The 20,567-nt window shown below is 47.8% G+C and overlaps 1 protein-coding gene and 1 non-coding gene across 2 annotated transcripts in view; both read right to left on the bottom strand.

Moving 5' to 3' along the window:
* The window catches only part of LOC146188023 (uncharacterized), a 109,634-nt gene extending 109,395 nt beyond the window's left edge, over positions 1 to 239 (bottom strand). Inside the window, exon 1 of the mRNA XM_084603607.1 lies at positions 83 to 239. The gene's annotated coding sequence lies outside the window, so the exon portion shown is untranslated. The remainder of the gene's footprint in view (positions 1 to 82) is intronic.
* Positions 240 to 2,223: 1,984 nt separating this feature from the next.
* Positions 2,224 to 2,326, bottom strand: LOC146188022 (U6 spliceosomal RNA). The gene has a single exon (XR_014707747.1). It is a non-coding gene; the product is annotated as a U6 spliceosomal RNA (small nuclear RNA).
* Between the last annotated feature and the right edge of the window lie 18,241 nt (positions 2,327 to 20,567).

Here is a 20,567-nt window from a genome sequence, read left to right as displayed (position 1 = left end):
CACGGGAGCCGTCACGGCGTATTTTGATGCACTCAGAGTGTAGGTGGGTCCGGTTGCAGTTAGCGTCGGGAAAGCGGCTTACCGTGGCGTTTTCGCTGCGCTGGTTATGCTCACGAACGGGGCCCATTGCTGGCTCCATTGTCTTGAAACACTCAATGAAAAAAAAACATGCTACCGACTGTCACTGAGAACGACCGACGCCCCATCTGACGGAGGCGGGGGAAAACCCAAGGCGCATATAACCGTAGTGCGCGAAGAAAAGAAAATGAACTGATAAAAATTAGTTACAGAAACACCATTGAAAATTCCCAAACGAACTCGATACTGGGCACGGGTGATAATGCAAGAGCGAGCGTACAGTAATTCGATGTTTCACACATAAGGTCTAAACATGCACCGATTTTCTTGTTTTTATATATATATATATATATATATATATATATATATATATATATATATATATATATATATATATATATATATATATATATAATAATGCTCCTCTATAACCATATCATGCTAAGGAAGGTATATGTTTTTAATACTTGCCAAGTACATCTGCTAGAAGCGAGTATAAGCTTTGAAAATATAAAATGTGTTGAAAAAGTTGGTATATGTTCGATGTGACACTCTGGGAGCCGGCTTTGAAAATTTCACGGCGTTAACGTAATTCATTGTTTGGGCCATTTTTTGTACCTGAATCTGTTACATTATAAAGTAGGTAGAGCAAAAACTCAATCACCCCACAAGCTGCACGTACTGCTAGAGCAAAACTCCAACACCCTCCAATAATTAACTCCGATGGAATTTTGTTACGCTACAGTGTAGGCGATGTAGTTTAGAAATTTGCCCTTACATATGGCAGTCGAATGCATGCATGAAATCCCAGATGACATGGTTCACCATTTTCTTACCCAATAATGGATGGGTCATGTTTTTTCGTGAGCACGTGCGGTCAAAAAAACCGCAACCATGTTTTGATTGTAAACTATTCTTTTATTCCTTCATAAACGTAGGCATTCGTGTACTTGTAGTACTCCTCTTCACAAAATAGGGAAGTTTCTCACACTTTTCATTTTCGTAGATGTTTATTTTATGAAACTTTGCGCAGGACACCTAGACCTTATCTGTCGTTTGAATATCCTGAAGCAGGAACGTGGCCAGCGCCAATGTAAGCATTAGACAACTTTGTTACGTAAACATGACGTCATGGTAAGGAAAATTGATAAAATATGTGTGAAGTGCTGCCGTTTCTGTGCTCCGCTTAAATTAAAATACATATATCATACTGACAGGTGACGTGCATTAATGCTGGTTGCATATACGAAAGCTACCATTTTCACTGCTATCTACATATAATGCGATCAAGATGGACATCAGCATTAAGACCAGGAACCAGTTATACGAATCTGTCTGGTTCAGATGCAGATTTAATGTTCGCTCCAACTGTGATTTCGGAAGCTTCAATTCGTCACTCTGGACTGAAGAAAAATGCAGAAAATGCCAGACAGTCGACACTGATGTCATGCGCTGCTCATACCATTACCAGGGGGAAAAAAGGAGAGGGAGGACAGAAGGCAAGGATGATGATGAGCGAAAGAGGGGCGTAAATCAAGAACACTGAGCGTCCTACTATATAGCCCAACGCCGGCGACTAGCATTAAATGCATATGTGTTTAGAAATGGAAAGAAACAAATCTTCCCTGTATGCGTACCCTCTCTTCAACAAAGCCCCACTTGTCAGAGCACGCGTTAAATATTTCGAATTTTTAAAAAATCAATATTAACTTTCTTCCCCCTACACTGAAGCTCCTATATTTACTTTCATTGATGGCCACCAGAAAGAACGAGACGCAAGCGTGCTAAAACTACTGAAACGAAGCAAAATAGTTAGAATTCCAATGGTTTATTAAAGAATAGCGCTAATGTGTGCTAATAGATTTTGGTTAAGATATGTTAAATAACAGAGCGAGCATTTAATTGCCTAGCGACAATGAAGACAACATACACCATTATTAATTACGTAACGTGACCGTATATACACACGCTAGCGATTCGCTTCTGTGTGGCGCGTCCCAATAAAATATTTGATATATGGTTATAGGGCATGAAAAACGAAGGACAGTTCACAGAATGTAAGAAAAGTGCACCGCACAAACCACAAGAACAAAATAACACACGCGTGAAATACGTACACCAGAATACATAAGCGCAGAAGTTGAAAAAAATGTGGAACGCTTCACGATTTTGCGTGTCATCCTTGCGCAGGGGCCATGCTAATCTTCTCTGTATCGTTCCAATTTTAGTATATGTACTTTGGAAGTACACTGCAGGTTTTTGCGGAACCATATTTATAGGTGAAATTTTGAGAAGCCACCTTGCCCAGTTGCTAACTCAAAATATTATACATAATTAATTTTATATATAACAATAACATAGTCTTAACAATTCTTAGGCATTCAAAGCTCTACAGACGTCATTCTGTTAAACTAGTTATAGAGTAGATACGTTTACAGCGTTGTAATTCAAAATTTTCTTGATGAAAAAAGCGTCACACAATTTGACTCAGAGATTGGTGACGACTCGGGTTAAAAGTCTCGGAGGCTAAAACTTGCAGCTAGCTTTTAAAGGTGGTTCATAGGTGGCAGCAAAGCCACTAAGAGTTATATTGCTTACACAGTGCAACGTGAGATGTCGCCGTTGGGCAAGTTGCAAAGGATGACCAGCAGGAATTTTTGAATTAAAAAAAAAATTGCATTAGAAGGAAACGAGCCATGATTCTTTCAAGCACACGTTCATAGTGAGTGAGTAAACCTAGTGTACGATCCTGAACGACGCCAAGATATAGACTGGAGCAATTCGGGAAGTGGTGTAGTTCACTGCGTGCCTATGGCTTTCTACAAGCGAGGAATTGCACTCAATGAAAAAAAGAAAGAAACCTAGAAAATAATTTCCAATGTAGTTTAAAGACTGGCGACGCCTCACAGAGCGATAGGAGAATGAGAAAAGGCATGATATACAGAGTGCAAGAATGGGGCAGAGCTTTTTGGTTGCAGAAATAAATTAGGATCTCCACTTCAAAAAGTCAGCAGTTTCAAGCGTCGGGATGTAGTCCAGCGTTTTCGACGCTCCTCGCAGAACATATCATATCACATAAGAGCTTTATTAGGATCAGATCAGTAGTCAGGAAGGCGGCTTTGCACTCCCGTACTTGCCAGACAGCCGAGATCCCTTGGGACATGGCGGATTCGAAGGTTTGTCTGATATGGTGATCAGTCGGCGACGGGCGCGTCAAGAAATCACCGCCTCAGTCTGGCAGGCCTGGCCAGAACCACCTGCATGGTGCCGCAGCGTGCATGCGCAGAATAAGTCCTCGGGCGGAAGCATGTTTTTCGCGCGCATTTTTGAGCAGGCGACAGGCTCCTGGGAGAACTGGGGTAGTCGCCCGCCGAGTCATTTGTCGTGATCAAGGCAATGATGCGTTGCGCTTACTGCGACTGATCAAATGGCACAAAGCATTCTCAGACGGCCATGCAGGCATCCAGCCCAGCAACGGTTCGGGCGGCCGTCGACGACGGCCTTAGCTAGACGGTGATAATGATTGAGTTTTACTGAAAACTAATTGTCAATTAAGTTCCTGTATGACTGCAGACGAGTTAGAGCTTTAAAATAAGGAGGATCACTTTCTTGGGCGGCCGCACTTACCATATAATTCCATATACTTCGCAAATTCGATGGCTGCAATGTTCGGGGAAAGCTACCGCTGCCGCTCGTGTCGCAAAATCGACAGCTTTCAATTCGTGTGTGGTACCGGTCACAAAGTCGCTTCCACAGTTTGCGGGAACTGTAGAACTATGTGTGTGCGCGGACTGAATAAACACACCCCCTACAATTAAACTGTAGTGTGGTAATCTTCATCGTTATTGCCACTGACATGCATCGCGTGCTGGCGCTCTCGAGGACGAAGAAGTTGGTCGTTGTCTTCGTGATTTAGTACGCCTGACGCTCCGCTGCGAATTCATCCTGAGCAGCTGAATCCCTCTGCGTGGACTGAATAAACACACCCCCTACAATATATATATATATATTGTACTGCTCTTCGTTCCCTCCTCTCACGCTGGAGCTTTGCAGTCGCACACTCGCTCTGCCATCCGCTATGCCTGAGGCAACAAGCCAGACCGCTACACCATGCTCGACTGCTCCCACCGCTCCGCCTACCATGCTGTGCTCTGCTGGGCTTCGCCAACGTGATCCCAGCTTCTTCAAGGGACACTAAAGACAGCCAAAGATGATATGAAAATCTAATAAACTACATTTGGTGACAATGTCGCCGCATATCCGGCCGCAAAAAAATCGAATAATTGCTGAGATATTGCGATAAGAAGTTGAGGTTTTTTCTTGTTCCCGCCGGTCGAATTCAAACTCTGCCCTCCGACTACGTAGTTGGAGTTAGTGACGCACACTATGACGTAAGCGGAGACTCCGTGATAGCTAGCGAGCCAGCGCGGCCAGCGGCATCGCATCCCTCAAGGGCCAACATGGCAACAGCGTACTCGCAATGACGGCCTCAGCCGAAATAACTAAAACGATGAAGAGAGTAATTTACCGAGCGATGGGCCCATAAAGGAAGAAAAAAAAAAACATAGAGCGCTTGTAATGCACAATACTTTACATGTTTCTCAAGCTTTTGCGCTCCTTCTTGCACTGTGTATAAACAAACCGAGCCCTCGGTCACCGCAACGCTTCCCGACATGTTTACATACAAATAAGATTTAGTTACCAGCAAAATAGTGTCCTCGCTGCTGCGCTTGTCAGTTTTGAAGCTTCGTTGCGCTTTTTTCCTTCAAGGTTTGTGCTACAGCTCCGTGTTCAGCGAAAATTACATCCACGGTAGCAGAACATGACCGAAGGGCCGGCGCCCCTACATTTGCCAGCACTGTGAAATTCCACACGTTAAAATGGATCCAGTGCACAATATAGTGCGCATAGGCATCCAGAACATTAGTTGCAAGACGTGAGAGCAGGCAGCATGCGCCGATGATCAAGAATATTTAGACCTGCAGCAAACACTTTATTGTAAATACGGCCATGACATAAAAACTACAAATACTTCTTATGTTTCCGCCAAGCGGTTAGCGCCTAACGTTACGGAGCAAGCAGTGGCGAGTTCGAATCTTCCCGCTACTGGCGGCTTTTTTTTTTATTTTTTTTTTTACAAATAGATTTTTTTTAATCTTTTGTAATGTATTTCTGGTGCTTCGTTATTTTTAGCTTTTACTTTTTACCCGAGGCCCTTTTTTTTCGCCGGGCGACGAGCGCAATATATCGACGCTCTCCTTAGTATGAGCGGCAAGTATGCCCCTTTTGTTTACGACGCCTGCCAATAGCACGTTGAAGGTCTTGTTGACGCAGTATATGTTGGTCAGATGTGCCATGATTTAGTGAACAATTGAATGATAATGCGTTTTTCCTTCAGTACTTAGCATATGTATGCTTTTCGTGGCGTACGTAGCTGCAGTCAAGCGGTCAGGTCGCAGTCGAAGCGGCAACGGCGGCGATATGTTGGCGCAGAAGTGTGAACGAAGGAGCGTGTCGGCGGCAGCGGATTTCGCTCGCTCGTGCCTCCGAATGCTCAAATGGGAACCATCAAGGCGCATCTGCTGCTCCAAGCTCGTAATTCATGCGCTGCAGGTTCAAACAAACTATCCGAGTGCGCACGAAATGCCTGAGCCGAAACATAACCAAAACTGAAGTGGGCGCCTGTGGCGCCTCCAAGTATATTTTTGTATTTGTCTTGCAACGTTTACATTGTCTTGTCTTTTCGCCGTCGTTTACGTATGATAAAAGCGTGTTATCATGTTTGAGAAAAAACGTACGACCGCATTCAAACATGCAACGTAATTCGCATTTGTCAGCCTCCGGGATCCCTAGCGCGTCACGTGATTTGTAGTTGCGAGCCTCGGCCGTTTGGCTGTGGTGGCGATACCTGTATTTCTGTTATTCTTCTTTACTACCTTATAACAGCTCTGTTTTCAGTAAGAGTGGTCTTTTTGTAATCAGGAACTGGCATTCTATCGATGCAAACCCGCTTCCTTTCTCTCTTTAGTGTCTCTTTCAGTGGCGCAGATGACCAGGATGTGGATGATTGGCTATCCTCATATGAACGCGTAAGCGCATACAACAAGTGGGACGATGTCACAGCTAACGTCCTCTTCTACCTGACAGATGTGGCCAATTTATGGTTTCGCAACCATGAACCCGACCTGCCCACCTGGTCGGCCTTTAAAACGAGCTTTTCCGAGGTGTTCGGGCGCCCCGCCGTGCGCAAACTCCGCGCCGAACAACGCCTCGAAGCCCGCGCTCAGCTTCCTGACGAAACATTCACCAGCGTCATAAGAGGACGTTGTGGATCTTTGCAAACGCGTTAATCCATCTATGTCCGAAGTTGACAAAATCACCAAAATCCTGAAGGGAATCTCCGACGACGCGTTTCATATGTTGACGGCCAGAAACCCGCAAACCGTCGTCGAAGTGGTTCAGCTTTGTCAAAGTTACGACGTCCTCAGGAGGCAACGAGCCTCGACGTTCTACCATGACGTTCTATCATGAACGATCGGTTATTCCCGCCTCCGACAGCATGCGGCCTCGCATCTGAACCGCCTTCCCTCCTTCCCGAGATCAAGGCTTTTATACGGGAGGAAGTGGCTCACCAACTGTCGCTCCTCCCTGCTTCTGCTGCAACCACCCCATCGCTAGATTCTGCACTTCGACGCACCATCCAGGAGCAAGTTGCAGAAGTTTTACCGCCAAGCTCTCAACTTACGCCTGGGACAGCCCCGATAACGTACGCCGCTGTCACCGCCAGACCACCATCGTGCCCTGTCGCGTATGCTGCGGCGTTACCACCACCACCATCTCCTCCCCGCCCTTATCTGCCTCCTCGACGTCGGGTCAACAATCCATTGCGGACATCCGACAACCGCGCCAATTTGTTATTCATGTGGCGTTCCTGGCCACGTCGCCCGGCTTTGTCGCCAACGCGCGCAGTCGTACCGCATTGGCCCCCACCTGTACAGTTCCAAGTAGAGTTCAAACTATAAACCTTCCCCTCCGTCTGTCGCTGCTGGCACCTCTACCGACTAATTTTATCCTGACCGCTCCTCCCACACCTCTCGTCGATCACCGTCTCCCCGCCGTCGTTCCCTCTCGCCGCTGCGCTGTCGCTCTCCTGCTGGCCCGGAGGAAAACTAACAGCCGCAGTTGCGGAGGCAAGAACTGCGTTTTCTTCTACTTGTGCGAGTCCTCTGTCTTCCCCGGCCAAAGTTATCGAAGTGTTTGTTGATGGTGTCGCAGTTCTCACGCTTGTGGACACTGGCGCTGCTGTGTCTGTTATAAGTGCTGTTGTGACGTCCACCCGGCCTTCACTTGGTAGCGTGCAGAGACTCCGGGTTGATGAAGGATTGAATCTTCGAAGTTGGTAAAATATATACAAGCAGGTTTAATGGCACTTTGAGAAAACTTAATTACATGAAAGAAAAGGGTATATCAGCAAAATGGCAAGCGTTAAGAGTTCATAGCGAGAAGCGTCTGGATGAGCCGTTTACCAGGGTTCAGAGCGTCATTTCGTGCTCTGCAACGTCCTTAAATCCACCTATGTCCAGCCCCTCTCTGAAGATGCTGACCAATCAGTTCCAAGGCACACCCCTCAGATATCGGCAACCAATCGATCACATCACTGCACTGATGGTCTGATGCACTGACTGGTCCAGTATTGTTTCGTCGGGCGTGGTCACTTGTTGGCGGGTAGAGCTTGAGAACGGCGAGGAGGTAAATTTTGATTCTTCTGCAAAAATTCGCTATGTTGGTTCAGGCAAGTGGATTTCCTTCTCAGAAACCCAAGTGTACGTGCGCGCCACGTATACTGCTCCCAGAATTGTCCCTTTCCGGCAATTGCTACTCTTTCCTGCATTCACGGGAAATCTTCTAATGGCCGTAATCCTCATGCTCCTTTCTTCTCCTGTACGTCAGCGGATGTGTCACTCCGATCGTCTCCTTTGGACAATAGGCATTCCTCACTTGACAATAGCGCCTCTCGACGGGAAGGGTGAACAGTTGAACAAAAGCACTTCCGGCTATTTCTTACAGGGCGACGTTTCTTTGCATTTTTTTTGACGTTCCCTTGACAGGGCCAACTTGGCAGTTGTAGGGTCACGACAAAGCAAAGCATGCTCACACAAAAAGATTCATGTGAACAGGCTCATTTAGAGTCCTTGCACAAACAGCACATATCAATACCATGCCCACAGGCGCACAATAGTGCGCGCAAGCGCGGACCATGCACGGTCACAACAGCCTCCTCCCCCGCCAGAAGTCACGGAGGGCAGCAGTCGCAGCTGCTGCATGAAGAGACGACGTAATGGCCTGCACATGAACGCTTAAAGCTCACTGTCGCTTGTCGCGTTGTCGTGATTGTCGTAGGCCAAATTGCTTGAGCTGTCTCTGAAACTCAACCACATGTCTAAGCAAGCACTCGGCTCCCGTCTGAAGAGACCAGGTCAAAAGAAAACTGCCATCGTTGTCCGAGAAAAGCCCACACTCAAGACGACTCAAGACGCTCAGGACCCACGTATGCCTAAAAAACCAAACGTGCTGCTTTACATAGTCACATATATACAAGCACACGAAAAAAAAAGAACCTGAGTATCAATTTGGATACATGGTGAGGAGCACCTCGAACCGCTTAGAAACAGCGGCTAAGCGCGTCCGCATTCCCATTTAACTTCCCCTTTTTGTATCTTATTTCAAAACTGTACTGCTGTAAAATCAAGCTCCACCTCAGAAGGCGACTGTTCTTCGATGTCGCAGTCTGAAGCCAAGCCAGGGGACAATGGTCCGTCTCTACAGTGAATTTGGCCCCTCCAAGATAGCACTGCAATTGTTGAATGGCCCATACAATGCAAGCGCACTCTTTCTCTGACGCGCAATAAGCTCTCTCTCTTCCGTCTTTTTGAGAAGCTCCTGAGCGTTGCTTTCTTCTCCGCTGAGGCAAATCAAGTTGTCACCCATCTCCTCGAGAAGGTTTAACGTTAGATTTACCGGCTTCCCTCTGCACATAAGGCTTCATAAGATTGCAATGATAAATGCGCACTTCTTTACGCCTACCGGGGATTTTCACTGCTTAGTTAGTGTTAGAAAGCTTTGCAACGACTTCAGCAGGTCCTTCCCACTGTACTTCGAGCTTATTCTGCCTTGAACCTCTCAGCAACATCACCTGGTCCCCGAGACGAAACGTCCTTTGACGGGCTGACGTATCATAGTACACTTTGGAACGAGCCTGGGCCGACTTCATGCTGGCCTCAACGAGTTCCTTAGTGTTATGTAAGCGATTCAGGAGGTTCAGAATGAATTCTACTACTGTTGGGTCTTCTCCGCGCCCCTCCCAGGCTTCGCGCACCATTCGCAAAGGTGAGCGCAGTGACCTTCCATACACCAACTCGGCTGGGCTAAATCCAGTGGATTCGTGCGGCACTGACCGCAAAGCGAAAAGTGCTGCAGGCAGGCAGGTATCCCATTCGCGCTTGTTTTCATAGCACAGTCCCCTGAGGATGCGTTTGAGAACAGAATGCCATCTTTCTAGGCTGTTGCTCTGCGGATGGTGGATCGAGCTGCGCACTACCTTAATGCCGCATCGCTCGAGAAATGAGGTGGTGAGGACACTTGTGAAAACGCTACCCTGATCACTTTAGACCTCGGAAGGGAATCCAACTCGTGCAAACACTGACAGCAGCGAATCCACTACACTCTCGGACGTCACCTCGCGCAGCGGAACAGCCTCTAGAAACTTTGTGGCTGGGCATAACATAGTGAGGATATAACGGTATCCTGACTCTGTCACAGGAAGTGGCCCAACTACATTTATTACTAACCGGTGAAACGGCTCGGTAGCGATTGGTACTAACACCATCGGAGCTTTCCACTTATCTTGCGCCTTTCCAACCCGCTGGCACGTGTCGCATGACCGTACAAAATTTTCCGTGTCCTTAAAACATCCAGGCCAATAGTATTCTTGCAACAGCCTCTGCTTTGTTTTCCTTATTCCAAGGTGACATGACCACGAGCTGCCATGGGAAAGTCGCAGTAAGAATTCGCGGTACTTTTGGGGGACGACTAATTGGTCACGCTCTACTCCGCGCTTATCCTTGAATAAGCGATACAGCACTCCCTTTCTCATCTCGAAAGAAATATTCTTTGCTGTCTCAGTGGCGCTGTGGCGCTCCCTTATCTCCTGTATCTTGGGATTATTGGCTTGCTCCGTAGCTAAGTCCTCTCGGGTTCCACTCGCGTGAGATTACTAGACACTGGCGGCAAGAGGTTACTCTGAAGAACGTCCTCATTCCGCGTCTCATCAAGCTCACTTTCAAGTTGACTTATCTGAGATGCCTCGCTCTCAAAGTTTTCTGACCCGCTATCTTCCGCATCGATCACTGTTTTAACTGCCGTTTCCTCCGCTGTGGAATTTTCTGGAATGAGCAGTGTAGCTAGTTCTCGCGCCTTTGAACGTGTTAAGGCTTGCACAACTCTGTCTCCGAAAAGGATGCCCCTCTTTCGCAGCAGCATGTCCGATTTGTTGGAAAACAAATACGGATAGCACTTAGGAAGCTTTCCTGAAACGGCAGCCTCGGTTGTTAACTCGCCGAAAGGGCCCTCGATGACCACGTTCGCGATTGGCAAGCACACACTCTGTTCCTCCACTACCTGGCGGATCCATGCACACTGTCCTGTATAGTTGGAAGGCGACACATACGCCGGATGGACAACATCTATCGTTGCGGCCGAATCGCGCAGTACCTTGCAAGGCTTCCCGTTGACTACTAGGTCATGCATGTAGGGTTCCAAAAGCTTCATATTTTCATCGCAGTCACTGACATACGAGAAAGCAATCTCTTTTTTCCGGCAGTTGACGGCAATGTGACCCTGCTCATTACACCTAAAGCATGTGAGCGGCTTCCTAGCCTCAAGTTTGTTCTTTGTGTTCTGCGCGTTGGTCACTTCCCCACTTTTCTCACTGCCGTCCTTTCTAGGGAGTTTGCCTGTAGAAGCCTTCCTTTCTTCGTTTGCAACTCTAGCAAAGTGCCTTTCCTGACGGTTATTCACACTCCACTTGGGATTGCGGGGCCTATCCACTGCTGGGTTGCTGAATTGTCGGCGCGAAGTGTACTCCTCAATGTTCGGCAGCTTCAGTTGCCGACTTAATGTCGCCTCGGTCCTGTAACCAGTTTCTTTCTTTTTGTGGGAGGCAGTTATAAAACTGCTCCAAAAGAATTCGCTCGACTATAGCGTCCCTATCACTGTAGGAATCAGTGCTCTTTAGCCACACGCCCAAATTGACTCTTAAATTGTACAGGAATTCAGGGTAACTCTCGTCCCTGGACTTAGTATCGTTCCGAAAACGTTGTCTGAGCACCTCGGCGCTAAGCCTATACTTTCTCAGAAGGCAAGCCTTGACCTTCTCGTAGTTGTCCGCGTCCTCCTTGCTTAGCCGCGCGACAACCTCAGCTGCCTCGCAGGGCAGAACCGTCAATAATCTCTGAGACCAAGTGTCTCGTTGGAAGAACAGTTTTTCGCAAGTTCGCTCAAAGTTAGCCAGATACAGACCGATATCCCCTGATATCACATATATGGCTGCATGTACTTTGACATCTTGAAATCTGCCTCCTTGTTGAGAAGAGGTACCGCTAGCTGGGAACAATTGCCCGACCTCTTGCTCAACTCTACTTCTAATTTCCGGAGCTCAATTTCTTACTCCAGCCTTTTTGCTTCTCTCTCAATTTCACGCTCACGCCTATTTTCCTCTTTTTCCCGCTCTTTCTGCTGTCTGAGCTGCTCCTCATTTTTTTGTCCGATGAGGTTCCATGCTTCACTGAGCTCCTCATCATCGGTTCCCAAATCAGTGACTGCCTTTAAAATCAAGAGTTTTCGTGCCAAACCACTTGTATCAATTCCCAATTCCTCACACAATAGCAACAGTTCCGGTTTCTGTAGCTTTTGTAGGTCCATGATCGCTCCGAGTGTCGGCTACTTCCAAAACAACTGTGCAAACTACCAAACCTAAAGGCGTTTCAACACTCTTTACCCGTTCTAAAATCTAACCTTGTTCTAGAACCTGGTCCACATCAGAAGAAAAGCCAAGCACTCACCCACACATGCGATCGATGTTCCGAGCTGCTCTCTTGTTGGCCGATTGTTGCTCCTGCTTGTTGCTTGAGATGCCACCTCCGATCACCAGATGTTGTGGCTTGTAGCTTCAGATGCCGCCTCCGATCACCAGATGTTGTGGCTTGTAGATTCTGATCCACCTCCAATCACCAGATGTTGTGGCTTGTAGATACAGATCCCAACGCTGGTCACCAGTTGTCGTGACGCTGGGACTAAGTCGACCGCCTTCACTTGGTAGCGTGCAGAGACTCCGGGTTGATGAAGGATTGAATCTTCGAAGTTGGTAAAATATATACAAGCAGGTTTAATGGCACTTTGAGAAAACTTATTAACATGAAAGAAAAGGGTATATCAGCACAATGGCAAGCGTTAAGAGTTCATAGCGAGAAGCGTCTGGATGAGCCGTTTACCCAGGGCTCAGAGCATCATTTCGTGCTCTGCAACGTCCTTAAATCCCCCTATGTCCAGCCCCTCTCTGAAGATGCTGACCAATCAGTTCCAAGGCACAGCCCTCAGATATCGGCAACCAATCGATCACATCACTGCACTGATGGTCTGATGCACTGACTGGTCCAGTATTGTTTCGTCGGGCGTGGTCACTTGTTGGCGGGTAGAGCTTGAGAACGGCGAGGAGGTAAATTTTGATTCTTCTGCAAAAATTCGCTATGTTGGTTCCGGCAAGTGGATTTCCTTCTCAGAAACCAAAGTGTACGTGCGCGCCACGTATACTGCTCCCAGAATTGTCCCTTTTCGGCAATTGCAACTCTTTCCTGCATTCACGGGAAATCCTCTAATGGCCGTAATCCTCATGCTCCTTTCTTCTCCTGTACGTCAGCGGACGTGTCACTCCAATCGTCTCCTTTGGACAATAGGCATTCCTCACTTGACAATAGCGCCTCTCGATGGGAAGGGTGAACAGTTGAACAAAAGCACTTCCGGCTATTTCTCACAGGGCGACGTTTCTTTGTATTTTTCTTGACGTTCCCTTGACAGGGCCAACTTGGCAGTTGTAGGGTCACGACAAAGCAGAGCATGCTCACACAAAAAGATTCATGTGAACAGGCTCATTTAGAGCCCTTGCACAAACAGCACATATCAATACCATGCCCACAGGCGCACAATAGGGCGCGCAAGCGCGGACCATGCACGGCCACAACAGTGCCAACCTTTGCCGCCGACTTCGTAAAGTTACGGCGCCTGTTTCGAAATTTTTTCTCCGAACTGCCAGCTCGCATCGCATTCAACCTCTTGCGGCGTGGACAGCTCGAATTGCTATTCAGGGTGTTTTGCAGGTCGCCGAATTTCTTGTGCTGTCTCACTGCTCTCATGAACTGATTCTGGGTTGCGACTTTCTCACCAGTCATCACGCGATTATCGATTGTGCCCGAGCCAGCATCGAATTGTCTCCCCTTTCACCTGCCGCCTCGTTCGACACACCGCTCCACGTCGATAAGATAACCGTGGCCGAAGATACAGACATCCCCGCCTGCTCTACCGTCCTCGTGCCCGTTTCCTGCACTTGCTTTCCCGATTCGACTGTTCTTTTCACTCCGACGCATGCCGCTAATCGTCGTCATTGCTTAGTCCTGCCTTTCGCCCTTCTGACCTTCTGTGGTGGCTACAGCGCCATGTACGTCTCTAATCCGCTTCCTCCGTCAACGCTTCTTCGTGGAGGACGTCTTGGTCATGTCGAGTCCTTTGATGACGCTATGACATATCACGCGTCTCAGAAGACCCAACCCCCCTTCAGCTCCATACTACTGACTTGCCTGCTTCTGTACACAACGACAACTCCACTGCAGGTTTTTCTGGCTGTTTTGATGCCAGCCTTTCAACAGATCAACGCGACCAGCTCGTCAGCTTACTTCAGCGCTTCCGTTCCTCATTCGACTTTCCTCAGAGATGTTTACATCGTACATCCGTTGTCACTCACTGCATCGACGCCGGTACGCACGGCCCGGTACGTCAGCGCCCTTATCGCGTATCGGCTGCAGAACGTCAAGTTATCACTGAGCACGTTAATGACATGCTTCAGCGTGGCGTCATCCAGCCTTCGCACAGCACTTGGGCTTCTTCAGTTGTTCTCGTGAGGAAAAAGGATGGCTCTATCCGTTTCTGCGTTGATTACAGGTGACTGAACAAGATAACGTGGAAAGACGTGTACCCCCTTCCACGCATTGATGACGCTCTCGATTGCCTTCAAGGTGCCGAATTCTTTTTATCTCTGGACCTCCGCTCGGGCTGCTAGCAGGTACCCATGGCAGCTGACGATTGACCAAAAACCGCTTTTGTTACACCTGACGGTCTCTATGAATTTAACGTCATGCCGTTTAGATTGTGCAACGCACCGGCCACCTTCGAGCGCATGATGGACAATTCTGTGCGGGCTCAAGTGGCATAACTGTCTTTGTTACCTGGACGATGTTGTCGTGTTTTCAAAAGATTTTACGTCACATTTGGACCATCTCGAGCGTGTGCTAAAGTGTTTGACTGATGCCGGCCTGCAACTAAATTTGAAAAAGTGCATCTTCGGGGCTCGCCAGCTTCCTATATTGGGACACGTTGTTTCGAAAGACGGTGTTCGTCCAGATCCTGCAAAACTCCGTGCAGTAGCTGAGTTTCCACGCCCAATTTCCCTAAAGGAGCTGCGTAGTTTTATCGGGCTGTGCTCGTATTTTCGTCGCTTCGTCCGCAATTTCGCTTCGATCATCTAGCCGCTGGCTGAGTTCCTTGCCGGTGACGCCATTCTTTCGTCTTTGACGTCCGACTGTGATGAGGCCTTTTCGACGCTTCGCCGCCTTCTAGTGTCGCCTCCGATTCTCCGCCATTTTGACGCTGCGGCGCCTACCGAAGTTCGCACTGATGCTAGCGGTGTAGGTCTCGGCGCTGTCCTTGCGCAACGAAAGCCCGGCTATCCAGAGTACGTTGTTGCTTATGCCAGCCACACCTTAATAAAGGCCGAAAAAAATTATTCTGTAACCGAAAAGGAGTGCTTGGCCATCATTCGGGCTATTGGAAATTTCCGCCCATATCGCTACGGTCGTCCCTTTTCTGTTGTTACGGACCATCACGCACTTTGCTGGTTGTCCACCCTTAAAGACCCATCCGGCCGTCTTGCTCGTTGGGCCCTCCGCTTACAAGAGTACGACATTCAGGTTACCTATCGGTCTGGCCGTAAGCATCCTGATGCCGACGTCCTGTCTAGGTCACCTCTTCAATGTGTCTCTGACTCCAGCTATCACCATAGGTGACTCATCTTCACTAGAAATTGCCGACATGCCCAATGAACAAAGGCAAGACCCTTGGATCGCTTCTCTTCTCACGCTTCTATCTGCACCTTCTCTGCGCCCAGCTTCTCGAACGCTTCGCCGCCAAGCTCGTCATTTTGCCATCCGCGACGGCATTCTTTACCGCCGAAATTACCTTTCCGACGGACGCAAGTGGCTCCTTGTCATTCCTCGGCACCTTCGTTCGGAAATATGCGCCGCTTTTCACGCTGATCCTCAGTGTGCCCACGCCGGAGTGTTAAAAACTTACACTCGTCTTCGCCTCTGCTATTACTGGAAGGGTATGTACCGCTTCGTGCGTCATTACGTCCGCGCATGCCAGGAATGCCAACGCCGCAAAACCCCTCCACACCACTCCACCGTTCCGATGCAGCCCTTGCCCTGCCCCAGCCGGCCATTCGACCGTGTGGGTATTGATATTTACGGGCCACTACCAGTCACTCCAGCTGGTAACCGTTGGGTTATCGTGGCTGTTGACCACCTTACCCGATACGCAGAAACATCATCTTTACCTTCTGCGTCGGCGCCGGACGTTGCGTCTTTCGTCCTGCACCATCTCGTTCTGCGCTACGGTTCACCTAAAGAATTGCTCAGTGACCGTGGCCGTGTTTTTCTTTCCAAGACCGTTGAAGCCCTTCTTCAGCAGTTCCGCATTGTCCACCGTTCTACCTCGGCCTGCCATCCGCAGACAAATGGCATGACGCAACGTTTTAACCGCACCTTGAGTGACATGCTGGCCATGTATATCGCGTCCGACCACTCAAACTGGGACCGGGTTCTCCCTTTCGTCACGTACGCTTATAATACTGCTATACAAAGCACGACCGGCTTCTCCCCTTTCTTCCTTCTATACGGCTGTGAACCCACCTCAACTATAGACAGGGTTCCCCCTTATCGCCCTGTCACCTTCGAATCGACCACAGTCTCTCAAGCGGCAGCATATGCAGAAGAATGTCGCCAGTTGGCCCGATCATTTACAACCCAGAACCAAGGTCACCAGCAGTTCCTTCACGTACCGTCTTGTCCAGCTCCTTCATACAGCACAGACTCCCTCGTGTGGCTTTGGGTTCCTGCCACCCCCTCCGGCCTCTCTACCAAACTTGCTTCCAAATATCATGGCCCATATCGGGTTATTTGCCAGGCCTCTCCGGTGAACTACGTTATAGAACCACTTGCACCGACACCGGATATGCGTCGCCGCGGGCATGAAACAGTGCACGTTGATCGCCTCAAGCCCTGTTATGACCTGCCTGTTGTGTCGATGCCATGAGTCGGCAGGATGCCTCCTTTTTCTCCCAGGGATAATTGTAGTGTCACACCAACGCTCGGTGACTGTCGACGGTGACAAAGACGACAAGCGTATGTCAAAAGGCGCGTGCCACGAAGAAGGCGGCAGACAAAGAAGAAGACGCAAGAGACTGACACGCTAGTTAAACGTTCGACCAGAACACCGACCTCAGACTGAACGTACTCTTACTATATATATATATATATATATATATATATATATATATATATATATATATATATATATATATATATATATATATATATATATATATATATATATATATATATATATATATATATGTATATATATATATATATATATATATATATATATATATACCGGGTGTCCCAGCTAACTTGAACCAAGGGTTATAAAAAATATATTTAAGGTAGGTCAGTGAAACCAATTGCATACAACTGCCAGCCTGTTTGCGCACTACAGGGAATTTTTTGTTTTGCAATTACTTAATTAGCTAATTATGGTAATTTTTCTAATTTATTACATATGGACTTTAGACCGAACATGTGAATTGGAAAGTTGTAGAGCACCTTCAGAAACCCCCATTCCATTAACTGCGATAAAGAAAATCTCACGTGTATCTTTTTTTCCGGGCTGAGAAGAAAGCCCGCGAAATACGAATAATACCACGTGACTAGCGCATTTGTGCGCCGCGATTGTGGTGCTCTCAGTCGTGGTTTGAGCGAACGACATAAGCTGCGGCCGTGACCCGATGGTCCCGTTGCAGCGGAAGGCAGAAATGTTGGCGATGGTTCGAGCAAGCTCGAGCTCGCCCGTCGCCACTGCGATTTTGGCCAGGCCTGCGCACCGCTGTAGCCTACATCACGACAGGGGGATGGCGATAAAGAACCAGCAAATGAAGGTGCAGCGCTAATTTTAGTCGAGTCACATGATGTCATCTCGCCCGTTTACCCAATCCTTTATGCGCAGATTCAGTGGCTGATATCTTATCGCTCATTCGTTTGTCGTGACGTTCGCTGATGGGAGAGAAGGAGGCCTTGTTAGAATGTCGGTGGTGTCGGCTCGCCGCTCTCGCTGCTACTGCACCGTCATGTGGGCCGGCTGTCTGACGCGGGCGAAGAAGCCATCGCAGGCATATCGGCCTGCCGCTTTAACGGGGCCAAGAAGACACGGCCGCAGCTGATTTCGTTCGCTCAAATCACGACTGAGAGCACCACAATCGCGGCGCACAAATGCACTAGTCACGTGGTATTATTTGTATTTCGCGGGCTTTCTTCTGAGCCCGGAAAAAAAGATACACGTGAGACTTTCTTTATCGCAATTAATGGAATGGGGGTTTCTGAAGGTGCTCTACAACTTTCCAATTTACATGTTTGGTCTAAAGTCGATATTTAATAAATTAGATAAATTAACATAATTAGCTAATTAAGTAATTGCAAAACAGAAAATTGCCTGTAGTGCGCAAGGAGGCTGGCAGTTGAATGCAATTGGTTTCACTGACCTACCTCAAATATATTATTTTGTACCCCTTGGTTCAAGTTAGCTGGGACACCCGGTATATATATATATATATATATAATATATATATATATATATATATATATATATATATATATATATATATATATATATATATATATATATATATATATATATATATATATATATATATATATGTATATATATATATATATACATATACATATATATATATATATATATATATATATATATATATATATATATATATATATATATATATATATATATATATATATATATATATATATATATATATATATATATATATATTTATTGTCACCCTACTGACGACGATGAAGGATTGTGATGGTGTCAGAAGGAGAGGAAGAAGCGTTGGTTTCTGGGGGCTAGTAGACTTCACCTTGTCCCGCTGCCACAGCACTGGAAATAAACACTCCCTTTCTTATTTCACCTAACAACTTGGTGGAGGTGCTCCGTTCGATCCCTACCTACGGCGCAGCAAGACCAACGTAGTCGCCGCCTTGCTGGACTGCCACCACTCCCGACCGTCATGGATCACACCGACTGTAGCCGTGCAAACCGCGACGCATCAAGGCAGGCTGGCGACAGGCCTGCCCCCTCCAACCCTATTCCGTCCCAGCCTTACCGGGAACCACGACCGTTTGGAGGAGAAGAAGGTGAGGACGTTGAGAAGTGGCTACTTCATTATCAACGAGTTCATTATCAACAGGTGGGACCCTGTCACCATGCTAACAAATGTAGTTTTTTTTTAACTCACACGGCGATGACCTGTTTTGAGAATAACGAGAACAACTTGACGACTTTGGAACGGTTTGCCACTGAGATAAAACAGCGTTTTAGCCACTCTGTTCCGAGCAAAAAGCAGGCTGAGCAGACCCTTGCTCAAAGAGCTCAATTGCCTGATGAAACTTGTACCACTTATACAGAAGAAATCCTCAGATTATGCAGATGTGTCAATTCCAACATGCCCGGGGAAGACGAGTCGGCCACATTTTGCAGGGCATCACGGCTGACGTGTACAGCTTCTTAATCACCGAAGACACTCTTGACACTGTTTCCGATGTCATTAGACACACTAGCACGTTTCAAGCTCTCAAAACCCGTCGAATTGAGCCGAAATTTGGCCAGCTGGCCAACGTGCCTACCGTGGCCAGCCTTGATCACCACTCCCATTAGACCTCCCGTCGACTATCCAGCAAATCGTGCGGGAAGAACTTCTATGGCTCAACACACTTCCCTTGCATGAATCTGCTGAAGTCTATGTCCAGAGGGTATCAAGACGGCCGGCTTCACCCCCCCAAGCGATTGCAGTGCAGCCTTTATCCCAAGCTCCTGAAGTTGCAGCTTCAATTGACTACCCGCCTATGCATTTTGCCAACCCGAATGCGTCGATTCTTGACGCCCCAAGGTATGACGTCACCTCAAGTGCACCTAGATCTTCGATTCGATCGACCAGGATTCCTGAGCAGTATGAGCACCCAGCCAGACCTACGATGCGCCCAGCTGTACCTGGTTCTTATCCACAACAACATTTTCTACCTTCCCCACCGATATGACCGCTGCGGCGTCGAAGGTCACATCGCCAGGTACTGCCGCAGTAGGTTCTCGCCCCGCTATAACCGCCCGGAGCCTCCAACAGTACCAAACAATCGGCAATACAGCCCCGTTTTTCAGCAATCAAATACTCCGCGTAGGTATTATCGCAACATCCATAACGAGAATCTCCGCGACCACTCCCCTGCATCTGATAGAAGTGTTACTCCCCCACTTGCCTTCCGTGCTCGTCGTTCTCCATCACCGCGGCGGCCCTCTATGTCGCCTGGGCAGGAAAACTAACCAGCGCGACCAATGGGGGTGAGGCCGCTGGAAATGTGCTGTGTGCCAACATCCCTCCAACTATGATGCTCAAAAACAAAATTCGTGTGTTCATTGATGGTGTGTGCACATTAGCTTTGGTGGATACGGGTGCGACTGCGTCTGTGATGAGTAACCCGTTTCGGCACTTGTTGGGACGCAAAGTGATGTTTGAATATGACCGTGCTTCATCGTTTTATGGTGTGAGTGCAGAGGCGTTGCGGCCACTGGGTGTGTGTAGTGCGCAAGTGTCTGTGGGTGGTAAAATTTTTCAAGCCGAATTCGTAGTCTTACCCCACTCTACGCATGACATCATTTTAGGAGTGGACTTTTTGAAGTTTTGTTGCGCTACCGTGGACTGCCGAAGTCAAGAGGTTTATTTTGACGGCTCGCATCTGCCGACTCTTTTTGAAAGT

This window comes from Amblyomma maculatum, chromosome 5 (genome assembly GCF_055883805.1).
Source record: "Amblyomma maculatum isolate TAMU_Amacu chromosome 5, ASM5588380v1, whole genome shotgun sequence".
NCBI lineage: Eukaryota > Metazoa > Arthropoda > Arachnida > Ixodida > Ixodidae > Amblyomma > Amblyomma maculatum.
The sequence above is the reverse complement of the archived record's forward strand: the minus strand, read 5'-3'. Positions and strand labels throughout refer to the sequence as shown.